General features: G+C 45.0%; 1 non-coding gene across 1 annotated transcript; it reads left to right on the top strand.

Moving 5' to 3' along the window:
* The first annotated feature begins 18,226 nt into the window (after positions 1–18,226).
* LOC116274697 lies at positions 18,227–18,333 on the top strand. Its single transcript, XR_004183481.1, has one exon. It is a non-coding gene; the product is annotated as a U6 spliceosomal RNA (small nuclear RNA).
* Positions 18,334–18,652: the final 319 nt, after the last annotated feature.

The following is an 18,652-nucleotide window of genomic DNA, read 5'->3' as shown; positions in this document are numbered from 1 at the left end:
GTTGGAATGCAGTGGCGCAATCTCAGCTCACTGCAACCTCCACCTCCCGGGTTTGAACAACTCCCCTGCCTCACTCTCCCAAGTAGCTGGGACTACAGGCCACCACGCCTGGCCAACTGTTTTTGTACTTTATTAGGAACAGGGTTTCACCATGTTGGCCAGGAGGGTCTCAATCTCCTGACCTCGTGATCCATCCGTCTCAGCCTCCCAAAGTGCTGGGATTACAGTCATAAGCCACCACGCCCGGCCATTCATTATATTCTTTAACGAGTACATGGAGAGCTCAAAATTTTAAATTAGATATAAAATTGATGTGGACCTACTACTGTTGATTACTCACAGTAATAAATCACCTTCAATTTGGATCAAGACAGCATCCCTCCTAAAGGCGTTTTATGGTTTTTTTTTTTTGCATTTCCTACAACGGTTTGAAATTATATGCAATCTTTTAAGGATAGCATTCCCTAACTTGCTGTCACTTGACAACATGGGTAGAAGCAGCAATAACTGATGTTTGCCTGGTACTCTAAAGCCGGCAGAGGTTTTGCGGAAACATTTTCTCATTTACACTCCAGCAATATTTTTGTTTTCATTTCAATATAAATATACTGATTTTTCATTCTCATGGAAAATATCGGAAGCATCACTGCAACCTGTCTCTTTCTTTACCCTCTTCTCGTTCCTTAGTCACATTTCACCCTTCCAGTCACACAAGTCAATTACGATTAGCCACACACACACACACCCTGTTGTTACCTGTGAGGGGTTGTCCCTCTTTCTGCACTGGGTGTCTTTCTCTCACCTGTCTGCAGAATTTCCAGGGATTTATCTTGACCAGCTCGGGGATCTCCTTATTTAACCCACCCTGGCAATGTTAGATTCTTTGTCTTAAAGCCTGCAGCACCACTTCGCCTTTTTTTTTTTTTTTTTTTTTGAGATGGAGTCTTGCTCTGTCACCCAGGCTAGAGTGCAGTGGCGCAATCTCAGCTCACTGCAACCTCTTGGGTTAAAGTGATTCACCTGCCTCAGCCCCCTGAGTAGCTGGGATTACAGGCACCTGCCACCTGCCACCACACCTGACTAATGTTTGTATTTTTAGTAGAGATGGGGTTTCACCATGTTGGCCAGGCTGGTCTCAAACTCCTGACCTCAGCGATCTGCCGACCTCAGCCTCCCAAAGTGCTGGGATTACAGGTGCGAGCCACTGCGCCCGGCCATAAGTAACGTCGTCACTGGACCCCACTCCAGTCTCCTGACTTTGTATTTAATGCTCTTTTCTCTGAACTGTCATTTCTACAAACTATTTGGCAACAATCCATTGATCACTCAATAACCAATACACTGTTAGAAGGAAGTTGCAAATCCAAGGAAGGCTACAACATGTTCAGGTTTGTTACATGGGTGTATTGTGTGATGCTGAGGATTGGATTTGTCATGATCCCATCACCCAAGTAGTGAACATAGTACAACAGGTAGTTTTTTCACCCTTGTTCCCTTTCTTCCCACCCCGTAGTCCACAGTCTCTATTGTTCCCATCTTTATGTTTACGTGCACCCCATGTTTAGCTTCTGCTTATAAGTGAGAACATGTGGTATTTGGTTTTCTTTCTTTTTTTTTTTTTTGAGATGGAGTCTCACTCTGTCACCAGGCTGGATCACAGTGGTGTGATCTTGGCTCGCTGCAACCTCCATCTCCTGGGTTCAAGCGATTCTTCTGCCTCATCCTCCTGAGTAGTTGGGATCACAGGCACGTATCACCGTGCCCGACTAATTTTTGTATTTTAAGTAGAGACGAGGTTTCACCATATTGGTCAGCCTGGTCTCGAACTCCTGACCTCGTGATCTGCCTGCCTTTGCCTCCCAAAGTGCTGGGATTACAGGCATAAGCCACCGCGCCCAGTCTGCTATTTGGTTTTCTGTTTCTGCATTAATTCACTTAGGATAATAGCTTCCAGCTGCATTCATATTGCTGCAAAACAAAACAAACATGATTTCATTCTTTTTATGGCTGCGTAGTATTCCATGGTGTATATATACCACATTTTCTTTATCCAACCCTCTATTGATGGGCACCTGGGTTGATTCCATGTCTTTGCTATTGTGAACAGTGCTGTGATAAACGTGAGTGGAGGTGTCAACATTCTAATTTTCTCCTTGGGCCTAAGTTTTCTATCCTATCAAATAAAGTCATCATACTAAGTTTGTAAGAATCCTCCAAGAGCTGGCATTTACTTGCTTTTTTCTCTGTAGAGAAAGGGGGTAATGCAATGAAGACACAGAAGAGAGAATGAGCCCATCTCCTTCTGGGTATTGGGAAGACTTTATGGAAGCTGTGGTATTGTAGACAGGGGCTAATGAAGGATTGTAGCAGAAAACCAAGACAAAGGTGAATGTTTCTGTGTGAAGAGAGGTGACGCGATATCTAGATTCCTATCCAGATATGCAAGTCCATGATTCTTGGCTTCTATGGATACTTTGGAAGCAAGTAAACCAAAATCCTAAAACCAATGCTCCCAGAACTGACTGTGGCTAAGAAGTCAGTGGGTGACAATTACATCATTTCCATCACTCAATATCCCCAGCCTCAGTCACACCTGAGTCCCACTCTCAGCACTGAGAGGCAAAGGGAGGTTCCTTCTTAAGCATCAATGAGTTTACCCTGCAGTACAGGAACCTGGAATCAGAAGAGCCTCCTGACTATGGAATTTAGTTCACTTGACATTTGGTAAGTGTTTAACAAATTATTATGATATAATAATTACTGGCCTGTAGAATTTCATTTTCTGGAAACTTATAAAAATGAGTGAGGTGTTCACCTGTGTAAAATGGGGGTAGGAGGAGGAGTCCTGTCTGCAGGCTGGGCAGTGGATCTTTTATACTCCAGAGCAGGGTTCTTAAAATGTAATCCCTGAGCCAGCAGCCTTGTCACCTGGGAAAATGCAAATTCTCAGCTCCACCCTAGACCTACTGAATCAGGATCTCTGAAGTTGGGACCCGGCCATCTCTCTTAACAAGCCCTCCAAGTGACTCTGATGCTTGCTGAGGTTTGGGAATCACTCCTCTTGCGTTCTCTTTACTATGTACATTGGTGAATTATATTTGATGTACTCAGAAAAGAAAAGGAGAGAGGGAGGGAAAGAGTGAAAGGGAGAGACAAGGAGAACTAAAACCACCTTTGCAAAACTATGACTGAGACAGTGAAAGAGATCTAACTTAACCGACTCCATCTTGCTTCTTACCTCCAAGCTGTCCTGGTTCATTTCCGGGTGTAGGCTGAACTAACTTTGGGAGAAACAGCTTATGGTTTAAAACAAAGATGATAACAATCCTTTCCCAAAGCAGACCTCCTTCTTGCCTGGGGACTAGAATGCCTTCGTAGGACTAAAATTAGCACAAGATTAGAAATTATGGTTTAGGAGTCATGTAGCTGGAAGCTACAAGATTCTGACACTCCCTAAACTGCTCCTAAGACCACTACTTGAGATATATTTGGCAGACCCTGCACTTGGTGGATCAGCTGTCCCCACCCAGATGGATTAACTGGCTCATCTGATCTTGTGGCCCCCAGGAACTGACTCAGCACAAAAAGACAGCTTTGACTCCCTTTGATTTTACCCCTGATCCATCAGCACTCCTGGCTCACTGGCTTCCCCCCATCCACTAAATAGTCCTTAAAAACTCTAATTCCCGGAGTTTTCGGGGAGACTGATTTGAGTAATAACAAAACTCTGGTCTCCTGCACAGCCGGCTCTTCATGAATTACTCTTTCTCCGTTGCAATTCCCGTCTTTATAAATCGGCTCTGTCTAGGCAGCAGGCAAGGTGACCCCACTGGGCAGTTACAGAACCTCCTTTCGTAAGGGGTTATGGGTTATTCTGTTGTGGGGCATGAAATGATTAATTAATCTTTAAATGTTAAAAGAGATGGGAAATATAGGTAATTCAATTGAGGAGCATGAAATGATTACCAAGATAAAAATGCATGGGTATTTGGGAGAATGAATGGAAGCTAGGAACAAAGATTGACTTATAAATAGGTTCTCTTGGGAAGCTGAATGAAGCCGGGACGCAGGCATTATTTTGTAAAATGGTTAGGCCAGTCTGGCTACATTCTTCCTTTCCTTTCCTGAAATAGATAATGAGATAGTAGAGAAGAGAAGGATAAAGCAATTGTTCTTCTTGGCAGGCCCATCTGATCTTTATGAGAATAAGGGAAAAGTCTTTTCCAAGGCCTGTAGATTTCGAAGGGTTTTTCAAAATAAATATTATACCAGGTGGCCATATTTGGGTGTGAAATTCTCCATGCTCCTTCAATTCGAACTTTGTCAATTAGATATTTGAAAAGAAAAATTTTTAAGAGATTCTATACCAACAGGTCTCTGTGGGTCTTGCCTCAGAAGCTGAGCCTGTTTCTTTGCAAACCCCCTGCTGGCTTTGCCCACAGCTGTGGTTCACGCTCTTGTTTCTATCCTATTTTGTTTCCTTACTCTCAATGCAGTGAACTTGCCTCCCTGTCCACCTTAATTGAGTTCACCATCATTCTCTCGCCTGGATTATTTCTAAAACCCTCTAACAGTTTTCCACTCCAACTCGACCTCTCTATGCTTCTGCCAGTGACCTTTCCACAAGCAAAGCTGATGGTGTCATTGCCTGCTTGAAGCCCTGTAGAGCTTCCCGCTCTTCCCAAGATTGAGCCCCGGCTCCTCACTGGCTACGCAAAGACCTCCTGGCTCTGCTCGCTCTGGGAACATGTCTCTCCAAGCCCTGTGCTCCATCCATTGTAAGTCATTAGCATTTCTACAAATGCACTGTAATTTCTTCAGCCTCTGGACCTTGTGTATTCCACTCTCCTATCTTCAACCAGATCAAAGTGCCATGATGGGAGGAAATGTGTTCTAAGCAAACTCATGTTCATTCACCAGCTCCCAAATCCACATGTAGACACGAGATCAACTTATTTATTTATTGTGTTAAGAGACAGGATCTCACTATATTGTCCAGGCTGGACTCGAACTCTCAGGCGGAAGTGATCCTCCTGCCTCAGCCTCTTAAGAAGTTGGAATCACAGGTTCCTGATGCCATGCCCTGCTAATCGACTTATTTATCTGAGCAATGAAATATGTAAAACAACTGCCTCTACCTTATGACTGCATAGGAATTTCAGATGCATGTGACTATCCAAGTCCTCCACACAGGCCATGAACATGTGGAAACAGCTAGTTATCCAAGGGTAAATTTCACTACCAGGAAACTGTTCACTGACAATATGGAAACCACAGTTACAGTGGAAAGAAATGCTAACGTTGAGTCCCAAGTTGTGGCACTCTGGAACAGTTAACTTGGAATATATTTTATTCATTACCCAAGTTTAGCTTCATTTACCTATTTTTTTTCTTGTTTTTACCTTTAAACTTAGCTCAACCTCACTGAAACTGCCTTTGCAAAAATTATATCAGTTAGAAAATTACGGCAGTGAAGGAGATCTGGCCTGGCCAACCCTCACCTTGCCTTTGGCCTTCAAACTGCTCTTAATCATTCCTGGATTTAGACCAAGCTAACTTTGGGAGACACTGAGTTTATAGTTTAAATGATAATAGCCTTTGCCCGAAACTCAACCACTTTCATAAAGCCAGTGAGAGACCGCCAGGCTACGAAGATGAGTGGAGCCTGATTTCTGCTAAGGTGTAGACATAAACAATTGCCAGCCATTATTCCAGAGGTCACAAGATATGCAACTTCCCAATTACTCCTGCAGATAACATCACTATTACAGAACCTAAGATTGGCCTTTTGAGATATCTTCTCAGGTTTTTTGCATTTCTGACTACAGATGGCTCCTCCTGGACCCACCAACCCCAACCACTCCAGTATCCCTTCCCATAAGTGACTTTGTGTGCAGGAAGACCATTTTCTACACCCCTATAATGATGCCTCCAACCATTCAACAGCAAGCACCCATTGCCTAGCCACCCCCATCTTCCCCCAAACAACCTTTGGAAAACCCTAGCCCCCAAATGCTCAGAGAGATGGATCTGAGTAACAACTGAATTTTCCATGTGGAGTAGCCAGCTTTGCATCAATCAAACTCTTTCTTCATTGCAAGGCTGTTGTCAGAGGCATTTGAACCAGAGCAAATCCATCTTGAATAGAAGCTGGGTAACATGAGGCTGAGACCTACTGGTCTCTTTCCCAGATGATAAAGGCATTCTAAGTCACAGGATGAGATAGGAGATCGGCACAAGATACAGGTCATAAAGACCTTGCTGATAAAACAGTTTGCAGTAAAGAAGCCGGCCAAAACCCACCAAAACCAAGATGGCCACAAGAGTGACCTCTGGTCGTCCTCACTGCTACACTCCCACCAGTGCCATGACAGCTTACAAATGCCATGGCAACATCAGGAAGTTACCCTATATAGTCTAAAAGGGGGGACCCTTGTTTAGCATATCATCAAGAAATAACCATAAAAATGGGTAACCAGCAGCCCTCCGGTCTGCTTTCTCTATGGAATAGCCATTCTTTTATTCCCTTACTTTCCTAATAAACTTGCTTTCACTTTATGGACTTGCCCTGAATTCTTTCTTGCGTGAGATCCAAGAACCCCCTCTTGGTGTCTGGATTGGTACCCCTTTGCTGTAACATTTTGGCTCAGGGACCATGCAGCCTCTTCCTAAACCCCATCTTCAAAGGCATCAGCTTAAAAAAAAATAAGAACAAGATGTGTTTTCTTACATCTAATTTCCTAAAACCTAAATGGCAAGTCAGGAAACAGTGAAGATCTTAAGACGTCCTTGACTGTTGGACCTGGAAAGGAGCCCAGAGAGGATTGATGAGGCAGGTGTGAGGCCCTTCCTGGGAAGTGAGAAGCACCCGCTCGCCAGCTTCTCCCTGGAGCCCCAACCTCTCCTCAGATGGCAGGCAGCTCCAAGCCCACTCTTCATCTGTGTGTGTTCAGAGCTTTCCTGGGTCTTGTCACTGGGTCTCTGACTTCGCCAACTCATAGTGGCACGTAGGCCCAGGACATCAACCCTGGTGAAATGCATTCAGATGCTGAGGTGAAGCATGTCTTAGCTTCAAGGAAAAATGGGGAGTTCTTTATGCTCATGCTTGAAATGTTCACACAATTAAAATGCTTATGAAGAGATACATGCAGCTTGAATTGAAACATTAGAGATGGTTTTACCCTGGTCCTTTTCTTTTTTAAATTTACATATGTTATTTATTTATTTATTTATTTATTTATTTATTTATTTATTTTTATAGAGACAGGGTCTCCCTATGTTGCTCAGGCTGGTCTTAAACTCCTGTGCTCAAGGGATCCTCCTGCCTCAGCCTCCCAAAGTGTTAGGATTACAGGTGTGAGCCCCTGCACTTGACCCTACCCTAGTTCATTCTTTTCTTTTCCCTTTCTTTCTTTCTTTCTTTCTTTCTTTCTTTCTTTCTTTCTTTCTTTCTTTCTTTCTTTCTTTCTTTCTTTCTTTCTTTTCCTTCCTTCCTTCCTTCCTTCCTTTCCTTCCTTCCTTCCTTCCATCCTTCTTTCTTTCTTTTTTCTTTCTTTCTCTTTCTTTTCTTTCTTTCTCTCTCTCTCTTTCTTTCTTTCTTCTCTCTCTCCCTTTCTTTCTTCCTTCCTTCCTTCCTTCTTTCCTTCCTTCCTTCTTCCTTCCTTCTTTCCTTCCTTCCTTCTTCCTTCCTTCCTCCCTCCCTCCCTCCTTCCTTTTTCTTTCTTTTATCTTTTTCCTTCCTTCCTTCCTTCTGTCCATCTTTCTTTCCCTCCCTCCTTCCCTCCTTCCTTCCCTCCCTTCTCTCTCTCTCTCTCTCTCATTTTTTATAGGGTCTTACTCTGTTGCCCAGGATGGAGTTCAGTGCTGTGATCATAGCTCACTGCACCCTCAAACTCCTAGGCTTAAGTGATCCTCCCTCCTCAGCCTCCCAAGTAGCAGGACTAAAAATAGGCATCACCATGCTGGGCAAATTTTTACTTTTTGTAGAGATGTGTTGGTTATATTGCCCATGTGGTCTCAAACTCCTGGCCTCAAGCCATCTTCCCTCCTTGACTTCCCAAAGTGCTGGGATTATAGATGTAAGCTACCATGCCCAGCCATGGCTCTTCATTAAAAAAAAAAAAAAAAGAAGAAGCCTTGCAGATATGCTTCTCAGATCTCTTTACAAGAACGAATTTGTCATTCAACTACAAAGAGTGCAGTTAGACATCAGCCTCCACTTCAGCAGTTGAGCTGAGACCACAGTCTTCCCAGACAGTGCCCAGTCAGTGACTAGCTTGGAAAGGCACCAGTGCCTGGCCAGTCCCACTCAACATGGGACACCTCTCTGGGATGTCTCTCTGCCCTAGAGGTCCCTATTCAACTTGCTCAGATATTCTCATAGTACCACCCCTATCTCAGACTCTTGCCACCCCATCTCCCTTCCTTCCCCTTCTCCTTTCGCAAGTACTGGGCCTGTACAATGATCTCAGGGCATTCCCTGTGCTGACAAAGACTCTTTGCTGGGCCAAATTTCAGTTAGGCCTTTGAATCTTCTGGTAGGCCTGTCTGTGCACTTTCTTATAGAATCTGGTTTTAGCAAGAACCCTGCTAAGTCAGTTTAGCAAGAACCCCCTGACATAGTTTGGATATTTGTCCCCTCCAAATCTCATGTTGAAATGTGATACCCAGTGTTGAAAGTGGGGCCTAATGGGAGGTGTTTTGGTCATCGGGGTTGGATCCCTGATGAATGTCTTGGTGCTGTCCCAGCCGTAATAAACAAGTTCTCACTCTGCCAGTTCCTGGGAGTACTGATTGTTAAAAAGAGCCTGGCACCTCCTCCCCTCTCTCTTCCTTTCTCTCCCACCATTTAGGTGAAGGGTTGGTTCTCCTTCACCTTCTACCGTGAATGGAAGCTTCCTGAGGCTCTCACCAGAAGCAGATGCTGGCATCATGCTTCTTGTACACCCTGCAGTGAGCTGATGAAGGGGTGGCCTGCCCCGCCACACCTGTGGGTATATCTCGTCAGGTGGGACGAGAGACTGAGAAAAGAAAGAAGACACAGAGACAAAGTATAGAGAAACAGCAGTGGGCCCAGGAGACCGGTACTCAGCATACAAAGGACCTGCACCGGCACCCGTCTCTGAGTTTCCTCAGTTTTTATCCATTATTATTTTCATTATCTCAGCAAGTGGAATGCGGTAGGAGAGCAGGGTGATAATAGGGAGAAGGTCAGCAAGAAAACATGTGAGCAAAATAATCTATGTCATAATTAAATTCAAGGGAAGGTACTATACCTGGATGTGCACGTAGGCCAGATTTATGTTTCTCTCCACCCAAACATCTCAGTGGAGTAAAGAATAACAAAGCAGCATTGCTGCCAACATGTCTCGCCTCCCGCCATAGGGCAGTTTTTCTCCTATCTCAGAATTGAACAAATGTACAATCGGGTTTTATACCAAGACATTCAGTTCCCAGGGGCAGGCAGGAGACAGTGGCCTTCCTCTATTTCAACTGCAAGAGGCCTTCCTCTTTTACTAATCCTCCTCAGCACAGACCCTTTACGGGTGTTGGGCTGGGGGACGGTCAGGTCTTTCTCATCCTACGAGGCCATATTTCAGACTATCACGTGGAGAGAAACTAGTTCAACCATTTTGGAAAACAGTATGGCGATTCCTCAAGGATCTAGAACTAGAAATACCATTTGACCCAGCCATCCCATTACTGGGGATATACCCAAAGGATTATAACTCATGCTGTTATAAAGACACATGCACATGTATGTTTATTGCGGCACTATTCACAATAGCAAAGACTTGGAATCAACCCAAATGTCCATCAGTGACAGACTGAAGAAAATGTGGCACATATACACCATGGAATACTATGCAGCCATAAAAAAGGATGAGTTCGTGTCCTTTGTAGGGACATGGATACAGCTGGAAACCATCATTCTCAGCAAACTATCGCAAGAACAGAAAACCAAATACTGCATGTTCTCACTCATAGGTGGGAATTGAACAATGAGATCACTTGGACACAGGAAGGGGAGCATTACACACTGGGTCCTATTGTGGGGTAAGGGGAGCGGGGAGGGATAGCATTAGGAGATATACCTAATGTAAATGATGAGTTAATGGGTGCAGCACACCAACATGGCACATGTATACATGTGTAACAAACCTGCACATTGTGCACATGTACCCTAGAACTTAAAGTATAATAATAAAAAAAAAAATTCCAAAGATAACTATTTACAAGTTCCCCAATCCATTTATTCTCCCTAGTAATCCCTTTAACAGAATTCTCCCTGCTCCTTTCCTATAACCTGTTTTTACCCAGATCCAAGGCCCCATTCTTTCTGTAACTTCAAAATGGTCTATAAGCTTCTGGTCTTGAACTCCTGACCTCAAGCAATCCTCCTCCCTGGGCTTCCCAAAGTGCTAGGATTACAAGCATGAGCCATTGCTCTCTGCCAAGATGGCATACAATCTTCTGTAACTCATTGGGAGGTTGGGTCTTTATTCTGAAGGCTCTTGTGTACACATGTTAAATAAATTTGTATGCCTTTTCTCCTATTAATCAATCTACCTTATATCAGTGATTTTCAATAAACATTTAGGGGGCTAAAGCCTTTGCAAAGGCTGGTGAATCTGTGTAAATGCTCTTCCACCTGGATTGCTCACCTCTGTTTAGACTTTCCTCAAATGTCACTTTCTCAGCAAGGCCTAACCTGTCTACCACATTTAAAACGGCACCTCACCCCTGTATTCCTATTACCCTGCTGTGCTTTTTATGTTACCCAGTATAATTTATCACACATGAATTTATTTACTATATTTATTGCATTTTTACATTATATATTAAATAATTTACCTTTATTACCTTTATCATATTATAAAAATGTATTATATTTATACTTATTGTTTTAAGTGGAGATTTATTCTCTCTCTCTACTCACCCTGTAAGCTCCTTGTGAATGGAAATCTTTATTTTGCTCACGGACATATCCCAGTGATATGGTTTGGCGGTGTCCCCACCCAAATTTCATCTTGAATTGTAGTTTCCGTAATTCCCATGTGCCATGGGAAGGGCCCAGTGGAAGGTAATTTAATCATGGCGGGTCTTTCCCATGCTGTTCTCATAACAGTGAATAAGTCTAAAGAGATCTGATGGTTTTATAAAGGGGAGTTTCCTTGCACAAGCTCTCTCTTGCCTGCCGCCATGTGAGATATGCCTTTTGCCTTCTGCCGTGATTATGAAAGCTCCCCAGCCATGTAGAGCTGTGAGTCCATTAAACCTCTTTTTCTTTATAAGTTACCCAGTTTCAGGTATGTCTTTACCAGCAGCATGAGAACAGACTAATAAACTGAAGCACCTAAACTGGTACCTGATGCATAGAAGATGCTCAGTAATTATTTGTGGACTAATAAATAAATAAGTGAATGGATGGGTTACATGTCTTCAGCTCTAGCACGATGGTCCTGTGCATCATAGGTATTTAATTATTGCTTACCAAAGGGAAGAGCTCCACAATCAGATCCAGTCCACTTTATCAATGACAGCAGTCCTGGAAAAACCAGTGTTAGGTATGATCTCATTCTTCCTGTTTGCATTTTTGTTCTTAGAGACAGGGCTTTATTGTGTCACCCAGGCTGGAGTGCAGTGGTGCAATCATAGCTTGCTGCAGCCTCCAACTCCTGGGCTCAAGCAATTCTCCAACCTCTGTCTCCCAAGTAGCTGGGAATACAGGTATATACCACCACACCTGGCTAATTTTTAAAAATTTGTTTAGAGACAAGGTCTCACTACATTGCCCAGGCTTGTCATGAATACCTGGGCTCAAGCAATCCTCCCACCTCAGCCTCCCAAAACACAGGTGTTAGCCATCTTTCCCAGCCCTCTCTTTGCATTTTTAGGATGAAATCATAGTCATGGAGGTATAATCAGGATGAAGGGAAGTTCAGGGCTCACCAGGATCCCTGGCCTCATATCCCTCCAAGCCCATTTCCTCTCTACCTGCCCCACCCGGGGAACCCTCCTCCCTGCAGACAAGGGCCCCAGCTTTCAACCATCAATCTGGTCTTTTTCCTCATCCTGCTCTGACCTTAGCAACCACATTTTATGATGACTGGTTTCCACTTTGAGATCCACTCCCAGGCTCTTGGAGTTGGTTCCTACTCCTTCCTCCTCCATTTTTTAGCTGCTCTATGGGGAAAGAGCATTTAGGCAGATCCCCACCAGCCTGTGCAAAGGCCCTGTGGCAGAATTGTGATTGGCATGCTTGAGGCTTGGCAAGGAGGCATATGTTTCAAGTGGAGGACCAAGAGACAGACTAAAGAATGGAGGAAGGGGTTTGGTTGCTTCCTGCTGTGTTGTTCCCAGTGCCTGGTTCTGGGCCTCCTTCCCAGTCTTCCAGGGCTAGATCCTGCCCGTATCTCCTTTCTCCAAGCCCCTGACCCCTGATTCCACTTGCCTGGCAATGGGTGTCTCAAGCATCAAGACCCATGGCTTAGTAGCTCCCAAAAAGAACTAGCAGTAGGCTTTCTGGACAAGCTTCTGGAGTTGAGGGCTCCATAGCTGCTTGTTCTATTCTAGGCCGCATCAAAGGCTGGGATCCTGGGCTATGTGCTGACCACAGCTTAGCAGAGTACTCAGATCTTGCCTTTCTTCCTCCATTTCCAAGTAGCCAATCCTTGGTGTATTAATGAGGGTTCTCTAGAGGGATAGGATTCATAGAATAGATGTATACATGAAGGGAATTTTATCAAGGAGAATTGATTCACACGATCACAAGGTGAAGTCCGACAATAGGCCGTCTGTAAGCTGAGGAGCAAGGAAGTCAGTCCGATTCCCCAAACCTCCAAAGTAGGGAAGCCGACAGTGCAGCCTTCAGTCTGTGGCCAAAGGCCTGAGAGCCCCTGGCAAACCCCTGGTGTAAGTCCAAAAGTCCACAAGCTGAAGGACTTGTAGTCTGACTTTTGAGGGCAGGAAGTATCCAGCAGGAGAGAAAGATGGAGGCCGGAAGACTCAGCAAGTCTAGTCCTTCCTGGCTCCTCTGGCTGCTTTATTCGAGCCACGCTGGCAGCTGATTAGATGGTGCCCACCCAGATTGAGAGTGGGTCTGCCTCTCCCAGTCCACTGACTCAAATGTTAATCTCCTTTGGCAACACCCTCACAGACACACACAGGAATAATACTTTGCTTCCTTCAGTCCAAACAAGTTGACACTCAATATTCACCAGCACACTGAGTCTGGTCTGCTTTCCAGACTCACACTTTTTCATGGGCTTTACTTCCCTGACATGCTCCTGCATCTTGTACTCCAGATGTGAATGGTCTGGTGGATTGTAGACTCTTTCTAGTTGTCTATTGAATTATCTCAAAGTTCTTCTATTGCTACTCAGCATCCAGCATCTCTGGACCACATGAATAAGAGTCCTGGGAAACCAGAGGGAGAAGGGGAAGCAGAAAGCAGAATACAGAAAATACAACAACAAAAAAGTAATGCACTAGAATCATCCCAAAACCATCCACCCCCCACCCACAACGGTCCGTGGAAAAATTGTCTTCCGCAAAACCAGTCCCTGGTGCCAAAAGGTTAGGGACTGCTGTTTTAAAGCCACTGTGTTTGTGCTTATGTGGCCTGGGTGGGGGCTGCACAGACGTCTCTCACAAGTCCAGGCCAGGAGTCAGAGAGCAAATGGAGCTTAAGGGTATAGAATAAGTTCTGTCCTTACAGGGGAGGGAGGTTGACGTCAGCCAGTACCTAAGCAGTAGAGCTGGCTGTCATTACCTGAATCTGAGGTCGTTAGACCAGACAAGTACAAGTTCTCAGTTGCCTCTGGTTGACTTTTCCTGGATTTGAGTAAAGCAGGAAAGGAAAATAAAGAACCAGCTCTGGTGGAAAAGAGGAAGAAGACCAGGTCCTGTCCACATGGATTACATTTGTAGGACTGCTGTAACACATGAACACAAACACAGTGGCTTTAAAACAGCAGTCCCTAACTTTTTGGCACCAGGGACCAGTTTCGTGGAAGACAATTTTTCCATGGACCATTGCGGGTTGAGGGGGTGGATAGTTTTGGGATGATTCTAGTGCATTACTTTTTTTGTGTGTATCTTCTGTATTTTTGTAGGGATGGGGTTTTGCCATGTTGCCCAGGCTGGTCTCAAACTCATGAGCTCAAGTGATTCGCCCACCTCAGCCTCTCAAAGTGCTGGGATTACAGATGTGAGACACTGTGCCCAGCCAGCATTACATTTATCATGTACTTTATTTCTCTTATTATTACATTGTAATATGTAAGAAAATAATTCTACAACTCACCATCGTGTAGAATCAATGGGAGCCCTGAGCTTGTTTTCCTGCAACCGGACGGTCCCATCTGGGGGTGATGGGGGACAGCGACAGATCTTCATGCATTAGACTCTCATAAAGAGCATGCAACCTAGATCCCTCGTATGCTCAGTTGACAATAGGGTTCACACTCCTATGAGAATCTAATGCCACAGCTGATCTGACAGGAGGTGGAGCTCAGGCCGTAATGTGAGCAAGAGAGAGTGGCTGTAAATATAGATGAAACTGCGCCGTTCTCCCGCTGTGTGGCCTGGTTCCTAACAGGCCACACATCTGTCATTTTACAGGCCTGGAAGTCTGAAGTCTGTGGTCAGTCTCACTGGGTTACAGTTGAAGGGTTGGCAGGGCCTATTCCTTCTGGAGGCTCTAAGGGGAGAATCAGTTTCCCTGACTTCTCCAACTCCTGGAGGAACCTTCATTCCTAGGTTTGTAGCACCTTCCTCCCTCTTCAACCTCCACTTTCATTATCACATGACCTCTGCTCCAACTCTGACTCACCTGCCACCCTCTTCTGAGAGCCCTTATGATGACATGGAGCCCACTGGATATTCCAGGATAATCTCTCCATCTCAAGGTCCTTGACTTAAGCACATCCCCAGAGTCCCTTTTGTCATATAAGGTAACATTCCCCAGTTCTGTGGATTAGGTCATGGCTCTATTTGGAGGAGTCATTATTCACACCACATCACCCCTCCTGGGGTCAAGGCATACCTTATTACATAGCTGGGCCACTCATCCCTTCCTAGGCTTATCTAGGAAATTTGTGTCCTAGGGAATCCCCAGGGTGGAGAGAAAATAAGGTCCTCCAGGAGCTGATCAACAGGGACCCACGCAAGGGCCAGGCTGCCAGCCTAGAGCCTCCCACTCAGGAGTAGGGGAATCTCACACGTTCACTTTGCCCTCCTGTTATAAATTATAACACCATCAGATCTCGAGACTTATTCACTAGCATGAGAATAGCAGGGGAAAAACCTACTCCCATGATTCAATTACCTCCTACTGGGTCCCTCCCACAACATGTGGGGATTATAGGAGCTAAATTTCAAGATGAGATTTGGGTGGGGACACAGCCAAACCATATCACTGGTTTTCCCCCAGGTTCCCCCATATAAGTCAGTGGATGCAGATGGATACTTGTGACAAAGGGCACCGTTGTGGTCCAGACACTGAATACACTGGAGTCCCAGCTCCTGCCCTGCCAGGATAGCCTAGCCCACCTGCCAAGACCTCCCCTTAACCAACTCCCTCTTCAGGAGGTGCCCATATATTCAAGAGACAGTTTTCATAATTTTATTTTCTTTCTTTCCTTCCTTCCTTCCTTCTTTCTTTTTTTCTTTTTTTTTTTTTTTTTTTGAAACTTTTGCTCTGTCACCTAGGCTGCAGTGCAGTGGCACGACTTTGGCTCACTGCAACCTCCACCTCCCGGGTGCAAGCGATTCTCATGCATCAGCCTCTGAAGTAGCTGGGATTACAGGCTCCCACCAGCACGCCCAGCTAATTTTTTGTATTTTTAGTAGAGATGGGGTTTCACTATGTTGGCCAGGCTGGTCTCAGACTCCTGACTTTGCAATCCTCCTGCCTCGGCCTCCCAAAGTGCTGGAATTACAGGAACTTGCCACCATGCCTGGCCCAGAAATTTTGTATTTTTAGTAGAGACAGGGTTTCACCACATTGGCCAGGCTGGTCTTGAACTCCTGACCTCAGGTAATCTTCCTGCCTCGGCCTCCCAAAGTGCTAGGATTACAGGCGTAAGCCGCTACACCTGGCCTAATTTAAACAATTAAAATCTTGTTTAAATTTTGAAATAAAATCTCAATTTGGTTTTTAAAAAACTCTGTCCAGATTGTGATGACTGACATTTGTAACTTTCAGCACTTTGGGAAGCTGAGGTGGGAGGATCGCCCAGGAGTTCAAGACTAGCCTGGGCAACATAGGGATACCTAGTATCTCTAAAAAATAATAATAATACAAAAATTAGCTGAGTTTGGTGGTGGGCTCCTGTGATCCCAGCTACTTGGGAGGCTGAGGCAGAAGGATTGCTGGAACCAGGAAGGTCAAGGTTGCAGTGAGCTGAGATTGCACAACTACACTCCAGCCTGGGCAACAGAGTGAGACTCTGACTCAAAATAATAATAATAATAATAATAATAGTGCTTAGTGCCACAAACCAGGAACCACAATGACAACAAGTCAGAAGTGTGTTGAGTCAGGGCCCACCGAGAGCTGGTGGAGAGTCTGACTGAGGGGACCCTGCCCTTTTCCAGAAGGTGGAGGTGCAGAGGAGCTCGTAAGGATCACGGCTTCTCACCCTGGTCCTGAACCCAGTCACATCAGCAGCTCTCTGCACAGCCAACCGGCCAGCTCACACCAATAAATTAAACCTTCTTATTTCTTGCCAGACACAGTGGCTCATGCCTGTAATCTCAGCACTTTGGGAGGCTGAAGTGAGAAGATCATTTGAGGCCAGAAGTTCAAGACCAGCCTAGGCAATATAGGAAGACCCTGCCTTTACAGAAAATTAATTGGGACTGATGGCATGTGACTGTGGTCCCAGTTACTCAAGAGGCTGAGGCAGGAGGATCTCTTGAGCTCAGGAGGTTAAGGCTGCAGTGAACTATCACACCACTGCATTCCAGCCTGGAGGACAAAGCAGACCTTGTCTCATTAGGAAAAACAAAAAACAAAAAACAAAAAAGAAGCAAACTAGCAGGTCTGATCCAGACTTAAGAGGAGGGTATCGGCCAGGAATGGTGGCTCATGCCTGTGATCCCAGCACTTTGGGAGGCCGAGTTTGGAGGATCACTTGAGATCAGGAGTTCAAGACCAGCCTGGCCAAATGGTGAAACCCCGTCTCTACTAAAAATACAAAAATTAGCTGGGCATGGTGGCACGCACCTGTAATCGCAGCTACTCGGGAGGCTGAGGCATAAGAATCGCTTGAACCTGGGAGGCTGAGGTGGCAGTGAGCCGAGATTGCCCTACTGCACTCTAGCCTGGGCAACAGAGCAAGACTCTGTCTCAAAAAAAAAAAAAAAAAAAAAAAAAAGGCCCTTCAAATTGAGCCATTTGCACGATGCCTGAATTCCTGCTATAGCCCCAGCCGACTGACTTTTCATTCTCTGTCTGCACAATAACATGGTTAGAAAAGGTATCCCCGTTATATTGCAATGAAAAATGTCTACCTGTAACACTCACTATTTCTCGCAGGCACCTATAACCTGTGGAAAGGGTAAAAAGCTCAGAAGATTCTATTGTCTATTTTATTTTATTTATTTATTTTCGAGGCCGGGTCTTACTCAGTCATCCCAGTTGGAGTGCAGTGGCATGATCATAGCTCACTGCAGCCTCAAACTCTCAGGCTCAAGTAGTTCTTCTGCCTCAGCTTCCCAAGTTATCTAGGACTACAGATTTGCACCACCACACCCAGCTTTTTTTTTTTTTTTTTTTTTTTCCTGTAGAGATGGGGGTTTCACTATGTTACCCAGTCTGGTCTCAAACTCTTGGCCTAGAGTGATCCTCCCACCTTGGCCTCCCAAACAGATGGGATTACAGGCCTGAGCCACCATGCCTGGCCTCACATATTTTGATGTATAAAACACCAAAGATCCTTTTAAGGAGCTGAACAAACCAGTAATTTTTAAAGAAAAAAGTAGTGGGAGTGTCTAGTACAACCAAAACCAGGCATCAAAGTGAGCAGTTAAACATTCCAGGCTGGTCACAGTGGCTCATGCCTGTAATCTCAACACTTTGGGAGGCCCGGGCGGGAGGATTGCTTGAGCCCTAAAAAGTGAAGGTTGCAGTGACCCATGATTATGTCACTGTATTCCGACCTGGAAGACACAGTGAAACCCCATCTCAAAAATAAACAAATCAATGAATCCAGAACCGGTGCTCACTTCGGCAGCACACATACTAAAATTGACAGGACATGGAGAAGATGAGCATGGTCCCTGTGAAAGGATGACACACAAATTCATGAAGCATTCCATATTTAAAAAAATATTTCAGAACCAAGAAAATAAATGAATCAAGAGAAAGGGAAGACCCTGGTGATTCCTTTGATATTGGAAAAAATCAGCCGGGCACAGTGGCTCATGCCTGTAATCCCAGCACCTTGAGAGGCGGAGGCGGAGGTGGGCAGATCACTTGAGGTCAGGAGTTTGAAATCAGCCTGGCCAACATGGTGAAACCCCTAAAAGTACAAAAATTAGGCTGGGTGTGGTGGCTCACACCTGTAATCCCAGCACTTTGGGAGGCCGAGGCGGGTGGATCACCTGAGGTCAGGAGTTTGAGACCAGCCTGGCCAACATGGTG

Source organism: Papio anubis, chromosome 4 (genome assembly GCF_008728515.1).
Source record: "Papio anubis isolate 15944 chromosome 4, Panubis1.0, whole genome shotgun sequence".
NCBI classification, from domain to species: Eukaryota; Metazoa; Chordata; class Mammalia; order Primates; family Cercopithecidae; genus Papio; species Papio anubis.
This window is presented reverse-complemented; position numbering and strand designations above follow the sequence as displayed.